Raw genomic sequence first — 20,773 nt, forward strand, 5'->3', positions numbered from 1 at the left:
TGCCCACCCAGTACATTATGTAGTGGTTGGGAGATATTGACCAAGATGGCATGCAACTTAGACAGCATCCTCTTTTCAGACACCACCGTGAGAGAGTCCAGTTCCATCCCCACAACATCACTGGCCTTTCAAATAAGTTTGTTGATTCTGTTCGTGTCTGCCACCCTCAGCCTGCTGCCCCAGCACACAACAGCAAACATGATAGCACTGACCACCACAGACTCGTAGAACATCCTCAGCATCGTCCGGCAGATGTTAAAGGACCTCAGTCTCCTCAGGAAATAGAGACGGCTCTGACCCTTCTTGTAGACAGCCTCCGTGTTCTTTGACCAGTCCGGTTTATCGTCAATACGTATCCCCAGGTATTTGTAATCCTCCACCATATCCACACTGACCTCCTGGGTGAAAACAGGGGTCACCGGTACCTTAGCTCTCCTCAGGTCTATCACTAGCTCCTTAGTCTTTTTCACATTAAGCTGCAGATAATTCTGCTCACACCATGTGACAAAGTTTCCTACAGTAGCCCTGTACTCGACCTCATCTCCCTTGCTGATACATCCAACTATGGCAGAGTCATCTGAAAACTTCTGAAGATGACAAGACTCTGTGCAGTAGTTGAAGTCCGAGGTGTAAATGGTGAAGAGAAAGGGAGACAAGACAGTCCCCTGTGGAGCCCTAGTGCTGCTGATCACTCTGTCGGACACACAGTGTTGCAAGCACACGTACTGTGGTCTGCCAGTCAGGTAATCAAGAATCCATGTTACCAGGGAAGCATCCACCTGCATCGCTGTCAGCTTCTCCCTCAGCAGAGCAGGGCGAATGGTGTTGAACGCACTGGAGAAGTCAAAAAGCATGACCCTCGCAGTGCTCGCTGGCTTGTCCAGGTAGGCGTAGACACGGTTCAGCAGGTAGACGGTGGCATCCTCAACTCCTAGTCGGGGCTGGTAGGCGAACTGGAGGGGATCTAAGTGTGGCTTGACCATAGGCCAGAGCAGCTCCAGAACAAGTCTTTTCAGGGTCTTCATGATGTGGGAGGTCAATGCCACTGGTCTGTAGTCATTGAGGCCGCTGGGGCGCGGCGTCTTCGGCACAGAGACGAGGCAGGACGTTTTGCACAGTACAGGAACCCTCCAGAGCCTCAGGCTCAGGTTGAATACATGGTGAAGTACTCCACATAGCTTAGCATCATTCAAGCAAGAAATAAAACTGAGAATTCTAGAAATGCATTAAGGTTTGTGTTTTGAATTTGTTAAAACTATACAATGACAAGATCAGTGTTGTAATACCAGAACAGAAATGTCATGCTTAATGTTTTGGAACAAAGTATTATTTTGCTGACAATTTTTCCAACTTTGCATTGCCATTAGCAACCAAGATGAAAGAAAGCAAAGTCCAGCAAAAACAAACTTTGCTTAGTTCCACCCACTGAGAAGTGATAAAGTTTCGGACAATTCTTTAGAACAATTGATTATTTTTTCCATTTCTTTGGAATTTTAATTTAAAAGTAAGGTGCAATAGGCAATTACAGCAACAGCTGAAGTTTCCAGGTTCAAGCCTAGGACTTGAGACAGGTGTACATGAGCGCTTGGTAAAATGGATGAGTGGCCATGCAGAACATGGGTTGTGTATGGTGTACAAGATCCCTCAATAGTTTTCAAGCACATTGGGATGTTGTTCTTTGTTAAAAGGCTATGTAATCCAAGCTGCTGCAATATTCAGACCTGACACATCCATTTATTTTCCCACTAAAAGAGCAAAGGATTCTACTGTTAAGAGTGCATAGAATGTAGAACAGGTCCTTCACTCACAAAGTTTCATCAAATTTTTAACCGACTCCAAAATCGCTTCTTTCCTACATAGCCCTCAATTTTTTCTTTCATCCATGTACCTATCGAAGAGTCTCTTAAATGTCCCCAATGCATCTGCCTCTACCACCACCTCCTGTAGTGTTTTCCATGCACTCACCACTCTCTATGTAAAAGTCCTTCCCCTGACATCCCTCTATACTTACCTCCAATCATTATAAAATTATGCCCTCTCATATAAACCATTTCCACCTGGGAAAAAAGTCACTGGCTGTCCACTCTATCTATGCTTCTCATCATCTCACACATCTCTATTAAGTCACCTCTCATCCTCCTTTGCTCCAAACAGGAAAGTCCATAGCTTGCTTAATAAGATTTCTCATAAGATATGCTCTCTAATCTGGGCAACATCCTGGTAAGTTTCCTTTGCACCCCCTCTAAAGTATCCACATTCTTCCTATAATGTGATAAGAACTGAACACAATACTCCAAGTGTGGACTAATCAGTGATTATAGAATTTTATAGGCATCCGTTAGTCTTGTGAGACCATGGATTTGCACCTTGGAAGGTTTCCAGGGCGCAGGCCTGGGCAAGGTTGTATATAAGACTGGCAGTTGCCCATGCTGCAAGTCTCCCTTCTCCACACTACCGATGTTGTCCAAGGGAAGGGCATTAGGACCCATGCAGCTTGGCACCAGTGTTGTTGCAGAGCAACGTGTGGTTAAGTGCCTTGCTCAAGGACACGACACGCTGCCTCAGCCAAGGCTCGAACTAGCGACCTCCAGATCACTAGACGAGTGCCTTGACCACCTGGCCACGTGCCAACACTATAGTGCTTATAGAACTGCAACATTATCTCGTGTCTCTTGAACTCAATCCCCAACCGATGAAGGCCAACACACCACACACCTGCTTAACCAACCTATCAATTTGTGCAGTAACTTAGAGGGATATATAGACATGGAGCCATGATCCCTTTGTTCTCTCACACTGCTAAGAAACCTACTATTAGCCCTGTACTCTGCTTTCAAGAAGCTTTTATAGAAATAGTGATGTTGACTTTTTCCCTTGAGGATGCATGAGTTCATTTTGAAATTTAAATGATGTTACAAAGTTTTCGACTTAAATAAGTTTGAGTAATTATATTTAATCAATATATGAGAGGCTGAAGTTACAAAAGCATTTTGATGACATGCATAACTATCCTGTTACCTGGACCCGCACAAGTGAATGGAAGCCAATCTTTGTATTGAGACCATGGTGCAGACTCCATAGATTGTACCATCCATTGTAAATGACCTGCATTCGTTATCCAAATGACAATTGCTTCCATTGTAGTGAAGGTCAGCATGAAATGATGGCAAGAGACACCATCCATATCAATTAATCTGCTGTTTACTCCTGTAAATCAAAGGGATAGTTATAATATTTACAAACAAAACTCTGCTCAATTTTCACATGGAAAGACAATATTAGCAAAATATGACATTCCTCCAGCCCTTTAACTCTCTGCCAAAATCCTCCATTCCTCTGACATTGGTCAACATGTAGGCCCCTTTTCTCAGACAATTGATAATTTTTCTTAAGGTTTGTCCCCCACCCCCACCCCAACAATAATATTGACAAAGGAAATAGCAGCAAATCCCTACAATATTACTATAAACAGGTATTCTAAAGAACAAACTATATTTAACTAGAATTCTTTGGAAAAATAACTACTAGGGAAGATAAAATAAAGTCAGTAATAATGTCTATTTGAATTTCTAAAATGCATTTCATCAGTTTTCAGAGTTGGACTGTGCCCAATCAGTGAATGGGATTCATTAGAAAGGGTGAATAAAAATAAGGTGGGGCAAGTTGAGCGGTTATTGTGTGAGTGGGCTAGTGTTGGATTGGTTTTGGCTTATCAGATTGACGGGATCAGGCTTGGATGAGGTAAGTATCTGGTAAGTTTCTTCTTCTTTACTCTTCATTCCTCATCTGGTAGGGCACTGTTAGTGCAGTGAGAATGGCACTGGGGCTTTGTTTTGTTCTCTGTGTGAGATGTGGGAATTCCAGGAGAGCTCCAGGCTCCCAGATATCCACATCTGCACCAGGAGTACCAAGCTGCACTCTTCAGAGAACATGTTAAGGAAATGGAACTGCAGCTCAATGACCTTCGACTCATACGGAAGACTGAGGAAGTGATAGATAGGAGCCACAGGGAGGTAATTACCCCAAGGCTGCAGGAGGCAGGAAACCGGCTGACCGTCAGGAGAAAAGGGTAAAGGACGGCCAGTACAGAGTACTTCTGTGGTCGTTACCCTTAATAATAAGCGTACCACTACAGATAGCATTGAGGGGAACGACCTGCCAGGGGAGTCACAGTGACTGAGTCTCTGGCATTGTGGCTCAGAAGAGGTGAAGAGGTGTTAGGAGATTTCATAGTTAGAGACGAGATTCTGTGGATGCAATAGAAACACCCGGATGGTATGTTGCCTCCTAGGTTCCAGGATCAGCGATGTCTCGGATTAGGTTCACAGCATTCTAAAGGGGGAAGGTGAGCAGCCAGAAGTCTCAGCACATAATAGGCACCAATGACATTGGTAGGAAAGGTGAGGAGGTCCTGAAGAGAGATTTTAGGGAGCTAGGTAAAAAGCTGAAAAGCAGAAACACCAGGGTAGTAACCTCTGTATTGCTGCCAGGGCCACACACCAGTGAGGGTAAGAATAGGATGATTTGGCAGATGAGTGTGTGGCTGAGGAACTGGTGCAGGGAGCAGGGGTTCAGATTTCTGGATCATTGGGATGTTTTCTGGGGAAGGTATGACCTGTACAAAAAGGGACAGGTTACACCTGAACCTGGGGGGGACCAATATCCTTGCAGGCAAGTTTGCTGGAGCTGCTCAGGAGGGTTCGAACAAATTTGGCAGTGTGATGGACATGAGCGTGATAGGGCTGAGGATGGGGTAGTGAGACTGCGAGCAAGGAGAGGCTGATGAAAGGGCAGAAGTATAGTCAACAGGATGAGTTGCAATGTAAGAGGGGGAGAAAGTCAAAAAAGGGTGATGAATACAGGACTGAAGGTGTTATATTTGAATGCACACAGTATACAGAATAAGGTAGATGAACTTGTAGCACAGTTACAGACTGGCATGCATGAGGTTGTGGACATCACTGAATCATAGCTGAAAGACTAAACGTCCAAGGATACACATTGTATCAAAAGGACAGGCAGGTAGGCAGAGGGGGTGGGGCAGCTCTGTTGGTAAAAAAAAATGAAATCAAATCATTAGAAAGAGGTGACATAGGATTGGGAAGTGTAAAATTGTTGATGGTAGAGCTGATAAACTGAAAGGATGAAAAGACCGTGATGGGAGTTATATACAGACCTCTGTACAGTAGCAAAGGTGTGGTCTCCAAAATACAAATGGAGAAAGAAAATGCATGTTAAAAGAGCAATGTTACGATAGTCATGGGGGATTGGGGGAAATCAAGTTAATAGAATATAGAACATAGAAATTTACAGCACATTACAGGCCCTTCGGCCCACAATGTTGTTCCGGCCATGTAATCTACTCTAGAAACTGCCTAGAATTTCCCTAGTACACAGCCCTCTATTTTTCTAAGCTCCATGTACCTCTCTGAGAGACTCTTAAAAGACCCTATTGTATAGGTTTCCACCACCGCCGCCGGCAGTGCATTCCACACACTCACCACTCTCCATGTGAAAAACTTACCCCTGACATCCCTTCGGTACCTATTTCCAAGCACCTTAAAACTATGCCCCCTTGTTTTAGCCATTTCAGCCCTGGGAAAAAAGCCTCTGGCTATCCACATGATCAATGTTCCTTATCATCTTAAACACCTCTATCAGGTCACCTCTCATCCTCCGTCGCTCCAAGGAGAAAAGGCAAAGTGCACTCAAACTATTCTCATAAGATACTCCCTCCAATCCAGGCAACATCATTGTAAATCTCCTCTGCACTGTCTCTATAGTATCCACTTCCTTCCTGTAGTGAGGTGACCAGAAATGAACACAGTACTCCAAAGTCTTATATAGCTGTAACATTATCTCACAGCTCTTGAACTCAATCCCATGGTTGATGAATGCCAACACACCATATGCCTTAACAGCACTGTCAATCTGCGCAGCAGCTTTGAGTGTCCCATTGACACAGACCCCAAGATCTCTCTGATCCTCCACACTGCCAAGAGTCTCACCATTTATCTTATATTCTGTCTTCAAATTGGACCCACCAAAGTAAACGACTTCACGTTTATCTGGGTTGAAGTCCATCTGCCACTTCTCAGACCAGTTCTACATCCTGTCCATGTCCCACTATAACCTCTGACAACCCTCCAGATATCCACAGCACCCCCAACCTTTGTGTCAACAGCAAACTTACTCACCCAGCCTTCTACTTCTTCATCCAGGTCATTTATAAAACAAAGAAGAGGGGTCCCAGAACAGATCCCTGCAGAATACCACTGGTCACCGACCTGCATGTAGAATATGAACCATCTACAACCACCCTTTGCCTTCTGTGGCCAAGCCAATTCGGGATCCACAAAGCAAGGTCTTCTTGTTTCCCATGCCTGCTTACTTTCTGAAGGAGCCTTGCATGGGGAACCTTGTAAGTTGGTGCTGGATCCCGAGAGGGGGAATTTGTAGAGTGCTTTCAAGATGTTTTTCCTCATGGTTGAATCCTCTAGGGGATCAGCTATTCTGGATTGAGTGTTGTGCAATGAACTGGAATTGATTAGATAACTAAAGGTAAAGGAACCTTCCAGGGCCAGTGATCATAATATGATAGCATTCACCCTGCAATTTGAAAAGGAGAAGTAAATGTCAGATGTATCACTATTACAGAGGAGTAAAGGAAATTACAGAGGTATGAGAAAGGAGCTGACCAAAATTGATTGGAAGGGGACACTAGCAGGGATGATGGCTGGAACTTGTGGGAGCTATTTGGAAGGCACAGGATAGATACATCCCAAAAAAGTAGTAGTATTCTAAAGCAGGATGACGCAACCATGATTGACAAGAGAAGTCAAAGACAACCTAAAAGCAAAAGAGAGGGCATATAATAGAGAAAGAATTAGTACAAAGTCAGAGGATTGGAAAGCTTTGAAAAACCAATAGGAGGCAATTAAATAAGTCATAAAGAAGAAAAAAATAGAATGTGAAAGATCAAAGATGTACCAGTAAGTAGGTTAACTAGTCATTGTAAATTATTCTATGATTAGGATAGGGTTGAAATTGATATGTGAACTTACAGGTTGAGTCAGTGGTGAGGATAAATGCAATGTTAGCATTTATTTCGAAAGGACTAGAATATAACAGCAAGAATGTAATGTTGAGGCTTTATAAGGCACTAGTGAAGCCTCACTTGGAGTATTATGAGCAGCTTTGGGCCTCTTATTCAAGAAGGGATGTATTGACATTGGAGAGGGTTCAAAGGAGGTTCATGAAGAGTTTTCCAGGATTGAAAGGCTTCTCGTATGAAGAGCATTGGATGGTTTGGGCCTGTACTCACTGGAATCGAGAAGAATAAGTGGGGATCTCATTGAAACTTATCGAATGTTGAAAGGACATGATAGAATGTTGTGGTGACCAAGTCATTAGGTACATTTAAGGCAGAGATTGATAAATACTTGATTGGTCAGGGCATGAAGGGACATGGGGAGAAGGCAGGAGATTGAGGTTGAGCGGAAAGTGACGGGCCGTAGTAAGGAGGAGCAGCGGACTCGATGGGCCGAGTGGCTTGGTTTTGCTCCTATATCTTCTAGTCTTATGGTTTCCTTATAACATGTTGATCCACAAGACAGCAGCACATGGGACAGTAAGTAATGTAGTTACAGAGAAAGAGGATTGATCAACAGACAGAAGAGTTAGTAAGATGATATGAGAATTCCTTTGCAGCCTCACTTATGTACATGTGATTTGAAGTTTTCTAAAAATTCAAAGCTAAGTGTTGTGTATTTAATATTTCAATAATTTTTGAGAAATCTTGTATTTATATATTGCTTGTTTAAGCATTCCTATTATAATTGTTTACGGGTTATATGTAAAAATACATTAATTGCATACGTCATCATGCTACAACTTGATACATGTGCACATCGCTTAAAGCAAACATGAAGTTAGAGCCACATTTCAGACTCCTGTGTCTTTCTTTAAGATTAATATAACACACTGTAGAGTTTTGTTTCTTCTTCTTTAAGGAATTATATACTTGGAAATGATGTAGCAAGAGTTCACTGATTTTTTTCTTGGAATGAAAGGATTGCCTCATGAATAAAGGTGGAGCAGAAGAACGCTAGAAATGAAAGACAATCAAAATGAAACACATCAGGTTCCAAAGATGCTTGACAAGGTAGATGCTGTGAAAATGTTTCCTCTCTGAGCAAGTTTACAATCAGGATCCGATGGCACAAGGTATGATGTCATACCAACAAATGGTCACACAGCATAGAAACAGTCCCCTTGACCTACTGAGTCTGTACTGAGCATCGGGTACTAACTGTATTATTCTCATCATATTCCAGTCAACACTGACCAAATTCTCCTAACTACCTAAACATTAGAGGAAATTCAATCAATTAACCTACCAACCTTCAAACCTTTTTGGGATGTCACAGGGAGGATGTGTGAACTCCACATGGACAGCACTGCAGGCCAGGATTGAACATGGCTCACTAGAGATGAGAAGCAGGGGCTCCACAGGCTATGCCACTCTGCTGCCCTCCACCACTTGAGGCTGAGATTAGGTGGCCCTCTCGAGGAGACTTACTCTTTGCAAATTCTGTACCTCACAGGGATGTGGATGTTGAAGAACTACATATATACGAGACTGAGTTAGATAGATTACTCATCTAATGAGGGTAATGGAGATCAGACAGGAGAGAAGAGTTGAGACTAAAGTGTACGTCAGTCATGATCTCATTGAAAGGTAGTGAAGGCTCGAGTGGATGTGCGGTCTACTCCAGCATCCGATTTTTATGTTCAAAAATGACGCACCAGGATAGAAAAATCTCAGAACAGATGTTGCAAAAAACCCCCAAGATCTGACTTCTAGATAAAGTGAGACAAAAACTTCTTAATCTCTCTTTACACTCTGACTAGAAAAGTTGGGCAATAAGTATTAAATCACTAATACAGATTGCAATCTACTCCAAATAACAGGGAACGGAATCGAGGTACAATGACAGCGATTGTAAAAGGAGAGTCAAACACTCTTCAGGAAATATTATTACAATGTCACTGTCTTGCTGGCTGCCTCCTCTCCCATGCAGTTTGGTTACAAAAAAAAAAATAAAGAATGTATCTTTGTACTTTATTAATACATCAATACTTCAAATCAATGTATTGAAATTTGTTGTTTTGTGACATGGCAATACATAAAAACTATAAATTAGAAGACATTTTTAAAAAATAAATTAAGTAAATAGTGCAAAAAGAAAACAAAAACAATTGAAGTAGTGAAACAAGAGAAAATTTGCAGATATTGGAAATCCAAGCAACACCCACAAGATGCCCCAACACACACCATTCAAGGTCCTAAACAGTCTTTCCAGGTGATGCAACACTTCACCTGTGAGCCTGTTGGGGTTGTCTACTGTATCTGGTACTTCTGTATATTGGTGAGACCCGATGCAGATTGGGATACTGCTTTGCCGGGCACTTCCCGGTGGCCACTCACTACTTCCCATTCCCATGAGGCCAAACTCAAGCTGGAGGAGCAACATGTTATATTCCATTTGGGTAGCCTCCAATGTGATGGCATGAACATCCATTTCTCAAATTTCCGGTAATTGCCACCTTCACTATTCTTATTCTTGTTTCCCTCTCTCACCTCATCTCCTTACCTGCCCTTCATCTCCCTCTGATGCTTCTCACCCTTTCCTTTATTCCATGGTCATCTACCCTCTCCTATCAGATTCCCCCTTCTCCAGCCCTTTACCTCTTTCACTAATCAGCTTCCCAGCTCTTTACTTCACCCCACCTGATTTCACTTATCACCTACCACCTTGTACTTCTTCCTCCTCTCCCCTCACTTTCTTACTCTAAATTCTCATCCTTTTTCCAGTCCCGATGAAGGGTCTCAGCCCAAAATATCGACAGTTTACTCTTTTTCATAGATGCTGCCTGGCCTACTTAGTTCCTCCAGCATTTTGTGTGTGTAGCTTGAGGTCGTGTACGTGGGTTCATTGTCCTTCAGAAATCTGATATTAGAAGGGAAGAAGCTGTTCCTGAAGCATTGAGTGTGTCTTCAGGCTCCTGTACCTCCTGCTTGACGGTAGCAATGAGAAGAGGGCACGAGCTGGGTGATGACAGTCCTTAATGATTGATGCTGCTTTTTTTAAAGCATTGCCTTTTGAAGATGTCCTCAAAGCTGAAGAGGCTAGTGGTCTGATGGAACTGGCTAAGTTTGCATCTTGCTACAGCTTGTTCTGATCCTGTGCAGTGTCTCCTCCGTATCAGGTGGTGATGCAACCAGTTAGAATACTCTCCATAGCACATCTGTAGAAATTTGCTAGTGTCTTTGGTGACATACCAAGTTCCCTCAAACTCCTAATGAGGTACATCTGCTGTTGTGCTTTCTTTATAATTGCATCAATATGTTGGGCCCAGAATAGATCTAATTCTCACCCTTTCCACTGCTGATCCCTTGATGAGGACTGGTGTGTGTTCCCTCGACCTCCCCTTCCTCAAGTCCACATTCAATCCCTTGGTCTTACTGATGAGTGCAAGGTTGCTGTTACAACACCACTCAACCAGGTGATTTATCTCACTCCTGCACAGTTCCTCACCACTATCTGAAATTCTGCCAACAGGAGTTGTGTCATCAGCAAATTTACAGATGGCATTTGAGCTATGCCTAGCCGCACAGTTGTGGGTGTGGAGAAAGTAGAGCAATGGGCTAAGCACACATCCTTGAGGTGTGCCAGGGTTGATTGTCAGGAGGAGAAGATGTTATTTCCAATCTGCACAGACTTTGTTTGCTGGTGAGAAAGTCAGGGATCCAGATGTAGGGTGAGGTACAGCGGCCCACGTTTTAAGACCATAAGATACAGAAGCAGAATTAGGCTATTTGGCCTATCCAGTCAACTCTGTCATTTCATCATGGCTGATCCAATTTTCCTCTCAGCCCCAATCTCCTGCCTTCTCACTGTATCCCTTCATGCCCTGACCAATCCATAATCTATCAACCTCTGCCTTAAATGTACATGAAGACTTGACCTCCACAGATGTCTGAGGCAAAGAATTCCACAGATTCACCACTCTCTGAGAAATTCCTTCTCATCTTTATTCTAAAAGGACACCTCTCTATTCTGAGGTTGTGTCCTCTGGTCTTAGACTCTCCCACCACAGGAAACATCCTATTTTGGAAACATTTTGGAGCTCTCTGATTAGAACTGAGGATACTGTATTATTGTGTTGAATGCTGAGCTATAGTCCATAAACAGCAGCCTGATATAAGTATTACTATTGTCCAGGTGATCGAAGGCTGAGTGGAAAAGCCAGTGAAACTGTATCCACTGTATACCTATTGTGGCAATAGGCAAATTGCAATGGGTCCAGGTCCTTGCTTAGGCAGGAGTTGATTCTGGCCTTGACCAACCTCTCAAATCATTTTATCACAGTAGATGTGAGTGCCATTGGGTAATAGTTGTTGAGGCAGATCACCCTGCTCTTCTTGGGCACTGAAAGGATTGTCACCCTTTTGAAGCAGGTGGGAAACTCCAACTGCAGCAGTGAGAGATTGAAGATGTCTTTAAACACTCCCGCCAACTGGTTAGCATGGGTTATCAGTGCCATACCAGGTGCACTGCCAGGGCTTAATGCCTTGTTAGGGTTCACCCTGTCGAAAGCTGTTGTGACATCAGCCTCTGAGACAAAGATCACAGGCTGCAGAGATTTGCACAGGTCTAGTTTTATTATTCCTTTCAAAGCATGCATAAAGGCTTTGTGCTCATCTGGAAGTGAAGCACAACAGCCATTCATAATGTTAGGTTTTGCCTTGTAGGAAGTTCTGGCCTGCAAACCCTGCCAGAGGTTACATGCATCCGATTCGGTCTCTAAAGTCAATCAGAATTATTCTTATGCTCTTAAAACAGCCATATGCAGGTTGTACCTGGACCTCTTGTATAGATCTGTATCAGCAATCCTGAATACCACAGATGTAGCCCTCAGAAGATTACAAATCTCCTAGTTCATCCACTGCTTCTAGTTTGGGTATGTCCAGTATGTTCTCGAAGGTACACATTCATCCACACAGACCTTGATGAATTCAGTGACCTCTGTGGTGTATTCACTCAGAGTCGAAGATGAATCCCAGAATATCGTCCAGTCTATTAACTCACAGCAGTTCTGTAAGTGCTCCTCCAACTCCCTTGACCATACGTTCTTTGTCTTCAACACTGGTGCTGCAGTCTTTAATCTCTGGTTCTACACCAGGAGTAGAAGTACAGCCAGGTGATCAGACTTTTCAAAGTGGGGGCATGGTAATTGTTCTTGATGGTGGTATAACAGTGGTCAAGTGTGTTCGCACCTCTGGTTCCACAGGTGATATGTTACTGGTAGTTGCTCTGGTCTGGTTGAAATCCCCTGTAATAATTGGGAAGGGTCCAGGATGCATTGTTTAACGATTGCAGATCACAGTGCTCAGCTCTTCCAGTGCCTGCCTGACATTGGCCTGAGGAAGAATGAATACTGCTGCCAGGATGATGGTGGAAAATTCCCTTGGCAGGTAAAATGGATGACACATTACTGCTTGGAGTTCTAGATCAGGTGAGCAGGATTGAGGCAGAATTGCCATGTCTGTGCACCACAATGAGTTAATTGTGAAACATATTCCACCTCTTCCACCTTCAAAAGTGGCACCTATCCTATCTTTTTGGTCAATGGTGAAGCCTTCGGGCTGCAGTGCACCATTGTAAATAGCAGAGGTGAGCCATGTTTCTATTAAGCAAAGTACAAAGCAGTCCCTGTTGTCCATCTGACACTGCAATCTTGCTCTGAGGTCTTCAGTTTTGTTTTCCAGAGTCTGTACATTCGCCAGCAGGATAGACAGGAGTAGTCTAAGGCTACAGCATTTCAATTGTACCTGTAGACCAGTGCATTGTTCCCACTTCCATTTTCTTAAAGGGGAACTGCTCTCGTGAGTCTACTGTCTGGAATCAATCGAGAAGGATCAATATATGTTTTAAATGTCTTAATATGATGTTGCTTCCTGTGGTACCCATGGCTGTGACTATGAATTTCAGTGGTAGTAGACCTATAGCAGTAATCACCTATTCTGTGGTGTGCTGGGAAAATGGCATCAACATGGGTGATGCCAACAGGCTCGATCTGATTAGAAAAGGTTGGGTCTGTTATAGGAGTGAAACTGGACACACTGAAGGCTATGGTAGAACAAGGACCCTACGGAAAATCCTGGCAATTCTGGACAATGTTTCTCACCCTCTGTATGCCACCTTGGCTGAACAGAGGAGCACTTTCAGTAATAGACTAAGACAACTGCGCTGCTCCAAAGAGCGCTAGGAGGTCATTCTTACCCTTGGCCATTGGGCTGTATAATGAGTTAACCTATAGTCGAGGAAGGGATGACCCACTCCTGTTAGACTGTTATTAACTTCTGTTTACCAGAGCTCTGTTTAAGCTCTGTTTACTACAGCCTGCTATCGTGAAAAATTTAAGAAGAATATACATTTTAACAACATTAATTCGACCTATCAGAGACATAGACGGGGTGACCACTGTACTAGACTCTGTTTTGTAAGGTTTAAAAGATTAGTGAAATTTTCTCCAAAAAGACGCTTATAATTCCTTGTTACTGTAATGCCAAGGTAAGTAAATTGATTATTTACTACTATAAAAGGGAGGTTATGAAATTCTAATATTTGTGCTTCTCTGTTTTTTGGAAAGAGTTCACAATACTACCATCACTTCTTATTTGGAGGGTGCGAATGTGCATAATATGCATACGGTATAATATTATGATCATTCTTGCACTGCCATCTTATCAGTGTGAACTTGTAAATCTTGTAATCATTGACTTGAAAATCTTATACATCTTATTTTTAAGATAACTTACATTTTATTCTTTTTTACTTCTCTTTTAATATTTGTGTATCTGTGCACTTGTAATGCTACCCTGACACTGTAATTTCCTTTGGAATCAATGAAGTATTTATCTATCTATCTAAACAGAAATATTTGATGTTTGCCATTGGAGATGTTCGCAAAGCGTCACCAGTTTTTGGCACCATCTTAAAAAATGCCCTTGAAAGGGGAAGTTGATGTTGATTGTAAGGTTAGGTTGCAAATGTTTCATTATCGGTGCGTGTTGTTTCTATCGAGTGCTCGTGCTTAGACTTATACTAGTCCAGCTTGTTCTGATTGGTTGGCTGTCGAGCTGGCCCGTAGTCTCTACTGAGATCTCCAGGGATACTGGCCAGTGGAGATCTCTCAACTATCCAGCTAGCCAGGACCCAGCAGAGACTAATGGACAGTGCAATAGCCAACCAATCAGAACGAGTTGGACCAGTATAAACACAAGCACTCAGCAGAAACAATGTCTTGTTACATACTGACGATGTCATCTTGATTGGTGATGAAACATTTGTGACCTAACCTCCAGGCTCGGCAAACAGCCCTACAAGCAAACAACCCAATTTGAGCTTGTAACCTTCTCTTTCATATCGATATACATGACTTTCTATTCAGGTGCTGAACCGAATGCAAGAGGAAAAAAAATTATAATGATGTACCATTGGCAGTTTGTCAATTGCATTACTTTTTCAACAATTTTTAAGGACCAGTTTTCATTATATAATGAGATCAACACCACATCAAATTTAAGTCAATGACATTTGAATAGCATTCACATTATTTTGATTTTCACACCATTACCTGGGTACATGAAAATAAAAAGTTGAATATGTTACTAAGAATCTGCAAGAGAAAAAAGTTTCCATCTTTGGGGTACTAAAGTGACCTCTTGGACAATAAAAACAATACCACTCTTTACATTCATTCTCACCTTTCCCATCTCTGTAACCCCTTTATATATCTGCCCTCCTTCAATTTTGGCCTTCTGTTCATGAATTCAAACACTCAGCTTTGAGTGGAATATAATACTTTCATCTGCCTTTGCCCTTTGCTCTGGAATTCCCACTCTGAACTTCGCCATTTTTATCTCTCTATCCACCTCAGCAAACACCTTAAATCAATGGTTTCACTCATTTCAGGATCATTTGTCCACATATTTCGTTTGGTGGCCCATGTTAAATTTTGATTTAAAATACTCACCTTGAAACTTCTTGTGATATTTTGCTACATTTAAGGTGTTAAACATTTTTTTACAAATCATATTACAAATAGAGCAGACACTTCTTGATGTAAAGATGCATTGGTTATTAAAGGCAATAAATACAGGAAGGAGGCAGAAGAATGAAAATTATAGTCAGTTAGTCCGACCTCAGTAGTGGGATGATTTTCGAGTCCATTATTAAGGATGAGGTTTCAGGGTACTTGGAGGCACATGATAAAATAGGCCAAAGTCAGCATGGTTTCCTTAAGGGAAAATCTTGCCTGACAAATCTATTGAAAATTTTTGAGGAAATAACAAGCAGGATAGACACAGAACAATTGGTGAGGTTGTGAACTTGGATATTCAGAAGCCTTTGACAAAGTGCACATATGAGGTTGCTTAACAAGGTAAACCCATGGTACTACAGGAAAGATACTAGCCTGGATAGAGTATTGGCTGATTGGTAGGAGACAAAGAGTGGGAACAAAGGGCATCTCGTCTGATTGACTTTTCAAAGGAACTCGGGAGTCTTATGCAAGATTCCCTAAAGGTTTTTTGTAGATTGAGTCAGTGGTAAGGAAGGCAAATGCAATGTTAGCATTTATTTCGATAGGACTAAACTATAAAAGCAAGCATATAATACCGAGGCTTTATAAGGGAATGGTGAGGCCACACTTGGAGTATTGTAAGCAGTCTTGGGCTCCTTATTTAAGAGGGGTTGTGCTGACATTGGAGAGGATTTGGAGGACGTATGATTCACGAAATGAAAGGCTTGTTGTATCTGGCCCTTTACTCGCTGGAATTTAGAAGAATGAGGGAGGATCCCATTGAAACCTATTGAATGTTGAAAGGACTAGATTGTGGAGATGTTTCCTATGGTGAGAGAGTCTATGACCAGAGGACGTAGCCTTAGAATAGAGGGACGTCCATTTAGGATGCAGATGAGAAGGAATTTCTTCAGCTAAAGGGTGGTGAATCAGTGGAATTTGTGCCATAGGCAGCTGTGGAGGGCAGGTCATTGGATGTTTTAAGGTGGACATTCTTGATCAGTCAGGGTGTGAAAGGTTATGGGGAGAAGGGAGGAAAATGGTGTTGAGAGGGAAATGGATCAGCCATGATGATATGGTGGATTAGACTCAATGGGCCAAATGGCCTAATTCTGCTTCTATTTCCTATGATCTCAATTAAGTAGAGATGGCAATTACAAACACAATGTAAAATCAAGATGATAGCATTGAATTTCTGCAAGACATTAGGAACAAGCCTTGCCACCTTCAAGGATATCTTCAAAAGGTAGTATGTCAAGAAGGCAGCATTAATTGTTAAAGACCCTCACAAGCTGCAACATGCTCTCTTCTCATTATTACCATCAGGGAGGAGGTTCAGGGGCCTAAAGTCCCACACTCAACATTTTTGGAACAACTTCTTCTCCTTTGCCATCATTTTTCTGAATGGTCCATGAACACTACCTCACTATTCCTCTTTTGCACTATTTCTTCTTTAATTGTAACTTATAGTCATTTTTTGTCTTGTAAGGTACTGCTACCACAAAACTAATTTCATGACATAATGTCAGTATTACTAAACCTGATTCTGAGTCAGGTAAGAATTATTATTTCATTTTTTACTCTATCATAGAAAAAAATTAGAAATAACAATTGTTGCAGTACAAGTTTTTAACTGCATTAAAACATGGATTTTGTGTCTGGTATTCAAAACATTGAACTTCCTTATGAACATCAGAATAATAACAGCAGAAAATGTTGTAAATATTCTGCAGTTTAGGTGAAAGAACCAGAAATAACATTGCACTCAAAGATCTTGCATCCAAATAGAGGAGTGCTGTAAAGAACAAAGATAACATTTATGATAGTGTGAGAAGCAGGAGATTAAATGACATGAAGGACGATGGTACAGGACAAAAAGGGGCGGGGAGCTATGTAGTAAGGAGAATGAAATATAGGAATAGAGGAGGTGTATATGAAAGCACTTCTTTGGTAGAATTTTCTAGGATTTCAAGGGTGAGGTTGAATGTGACAGACAACTGAAATCAAGTGCTTGGAAGCTACGGTTGACAGTTGCAGATGACTGAATACCTCTAGGATTTTCAGTTTTCCTGTGATGTCTTCATTCCTACATAATTTCTCATTGTGTAAAATCCTGCAGAACGTTCTTTCAGAGTACTTCTGTTTGGAAGCTAGGTTATGCCAACGTCATATTACCCTTCAGACAGAAAGGAGAAACATCTGCAATCTCAGTGGATGTGTTGCAAAAGACTAAGGTTTTGGTAACCTCCTTCACTAATTAGGTGATACTACTGGCAAATAACATTATAATTGCATATTAATATTTCAATATGCAAAAGGACATCCAGGTGTATTTGTTCCATAGTAAAATTAAATGCATGTTTCTGCATGGTCTGGATGATATGAGCACTTTATTTATGAACAATATTACACCCTGTAAAATCTGTACATTGTCTTGTACAACTCTGGAATTTATAATGGCATTATTACTTCCTTCTTAAGATGTCAGATGTCTTAGCCTCAGAAGATAAGATATTATTCAACAGAATAACCAGCATTTGTTTTTGGCACTAAGCATAAATATTTATTTATTTACCAGTGTGTCTGGTGTGGTAATTTCCACAGGTCAGAATATTACTTCCGACATTTAATTATGATAGCATAATGACATCATCACTCTTAAAAAGGCAGATACCTTGTTTATTGCAGATACAGAAATTTGTATGGATGATGCTGTAATCATGCATCACTACCTTCACAAATGCATCTTTATTCAAACTTTATCAAGCAGATAATGGAGTTCACTTTACGATCTTTAAATATTAGAGGTCATGAGGAAATGCATAACTTGCAATAGTGTTTAAAGGGACTTCATTAGGGTTGATCTCCAGCACAAGAAGGCAACATTGCAAGATAACTAACTTTTAATAAAAAATATTACGGTAACATTAAAGGACGAATATTCTTTTACTTTAGATAATGTCTAGTCTCTTGGTCGAGAATCTATTTTCATTCTCATGAGATTCAGATGTCACTCACATGACTGTCATTTAACACTTTTTCCATCCTTGTGCTTTGCTTTCCTTCCACACCTCGAAGACAAGATGGTTAATAGGTTAATTAGCTTGCTGAGCTGGGTAGTGAGAGAATCAGAGGGGAGTCAATGGATACCTGATAAAGTCGACGTTTCGGGCCGAGACCCTTCATCAGGACTAACTGAAAGAAGAGATGCTAAAAGATTTGAAAGTGGGAGGGGGAGGGGAAGATCTGAAATGATAGGAGAAGACAGGAGGGGGAGGGATGGAGCCAAGAGCTGGACAGTTGATTGGCAAAAGGGATACAAGGCTGGAGAAGGGAGAGGATCATGGGACGGGAGGCCTAGGGAGAAAGAAAAGGGGAGGGGAGCGCTAGAGGTTGGGCTAGGAGTTACAGTGAGAGAGACAGAGGGAGAAAAGAGAGGGAGAGAGAAAAGAAGGGGAAATAAACAAATAAACAAATAAATAAATAAGGGATGGGGTACGAAGGGAAGGTGGGGCATTAACGGAAGTTAGGTAAGTCAATGTTCATGCCATCAGGTTGGAGGCTACCCAGACAGAATATAAGGTGTTGTTCCTCCAACCTGAGTGTGGCTTCATCTCGACAGTAGAGGAGGCCATGGATAGACATATTAGAATGGGAATGGGATGTGGAATTAAAATGCGTGGCCACTGGAGATCCTGCTTTCTCTGGCGGACAGAGCGTAGGTGTTTAGCGAAACGGTCTCCCAGCCTGCGTCGGGTCTCGCCAATATATAGAAGGCCATATCGAGAGCACCGGACACAGTATATCACCCCAGCCGACTCACAGGTGAAGTGTTGCCTCACCTGGAAGGACTGTCTGGGGCCCTGAATGGTGGTGAGGGAGGAAGTATAAGGGCATGTGTAGCACTTGTTCCACTTACAAGGATAAATTGATAACTGCACCAAAAAATACAGCCAGAGGAAATAAGTGGGGTAAGCAGCATGCATGGAGGCAAAGGGATGGGTTGACGTTTTGTGAAACGGAGCAAGTTTTGGAGTGTGTTACCAGACAGAGTTTGTAACAAAGACTGTTCCACATTGGCAATGAAAAGACAGGAATAATTAGGACCTAAGTGAGGGCCAATAGCTACACCTTTGATTTGTAGGAAATGAGAGGAGTCAAAAAGGAATTTGTTCAGGGTAGGAACAAGTTCTGCCAGGCAGGTGACAGAGTTAGTGGAGGGGTACTGGTTGGAACTTTGTTGGAGAAGGAACTGGAGAGCTCTGAGACCTTTTTGATGGGGATGGGAGGTGTATAAAGACCGGACACTCAGTGAAGATGAGGTAGTGGGGATCAGGAAATTGGAAATTGTCAAAATTGTGGAGGGGATGTAATATGTCCTTGATGTACAAGGGAAGGGACTGGCTAAATAGGATTGAGTCAAGGTATGAGGAGATATGATCAGCAAGACAAAAATGGGCAGAAACAATAGGTTTAATGGAATAGTCCTGCTTGTAGGTCATAGGTATAAGCGAGAAGTGGGAAGTACATAGCTGGGGCACTATTAGCTTGGAGGCTGTGAAGGAGACATCCGCTGATGTGATGAAATCTATGACAGTATTGGAAACAATAGCTTGGTGTTTGTTGATGGGGTCATAGTCCAGGGTTAGGTATGACGAGGTATCCGAGAGCTGATGTCTGGCTTTTCAAGGTAAAGACTATTCTGCCAGTCTACAATGGCACCACTCTTGTCTAGTTAAGTAAGCAGAGTGTTGCACATTCAAACAGGGTATTTTTGGAGTGGGTGAGGGGAATGGAGGGGTTGAGGCAGTTTATACTGCAATGATAATGTCAACAATCTTTGTGTGTATCTCCACACATCTGAAATTCAGTAAATTTTACTAATAGGTTCAACATCCTAATTTTAAACAATTGATTTTTGGGTGGGGCCGGGTTAATGCTAAAAGCTGACCTTTGCTCCTCGAAACTGATAATCTATCTGACTTGCAATCGTTGGATATTATTCATTAATCCGTTATTGCAAATACACCACCTGAACTTAGAAATAGTAATGCATCCATTTATTAGAAAATGCTTTATTCAAATTTGCAGTTGAATAGAACAGAGGCGCAGTTTATTTTGTTTTTAAATTGCATATTACTTCTAATTGTGAGAATAAGATATTTTTGATTTAATATGATTTATAAGGCATTCATGGAAATGTCTGCAGCTATTTTGAATAAAACTAGACCATTTAAAAAAAATCACAAAATGTCATAGCACTTAGAAGAGGTTTACAATTAACTGAGATTTAAATGTCTGTTGCTGACTAACCTGCAATGCATTTCTGTTGTTTACAGTATCTTACATGGTAGCATTCAGGGACTTCACCTTCCTTTAATGTGGTTCATTCAATTTCACTACAAACAGATGGATGTAAAATGCACAGCTTCCTTTGTCCTACAATAGAGGCAAAAGCACAACATTGATTGAACATTAAATCAAAAATTCATGTTAAATTTGTGTAACAAATCAGACTGGGTCTCAAAATTCACTTTTTAAAACTTAGCCTCCAAAGACTATAATGCTTGCATTCAACACACTGCATTCTGGATTTCCATTAGTTTTTAAAGGATAAATA

The 20,773-nt window shown here is 41.7% G+C and overlaps 1 protein-coding gene across 1 annotated transcript in view; it reads right to left on the reverse strand.

Annotated features, from left to right (window-relative positions):
• Positions 1 to 3,066: 3,066 nt before the first annotated feature.
• Positions 3,067 to 20,773, reverse strand: part of dhx29 (DEAH (Asp-Glu-Ala-His) box polypeptide 29) — an 87,550-nt gene continuing 69,843 nt past the window's right edge. Inside the window, exons 28-29 of the transcript XR_011885340.1 lie at positions 20,467 to 20,592; positions 3,067 to 3,207 (exon numbers count right to left, since the gene is read on the reverse strand). The gene's annotated coding sequence lies outside the window, so the exon portion shown is untranslated. The remainder of the gene's footprint in view (positions 3,208 to 20,466; positions 20,593 to 20,773) is intronic.

This window comes from Mobula birostris, chromosome 3 (assembly GCF_030028105.1).
Source record: "Mobula birostris isolate sMobBir1 chromosome 3, sMobBir1.hap1, whole genome shotgun sequence".
In the NCBI taxonomy this organism is placed as follows: Eukaryota; Metazoa; Chordata; class Chondrichthyes; order Myliobatiformes; family Myliobatidae; genus Mobula; species Mobula birostris.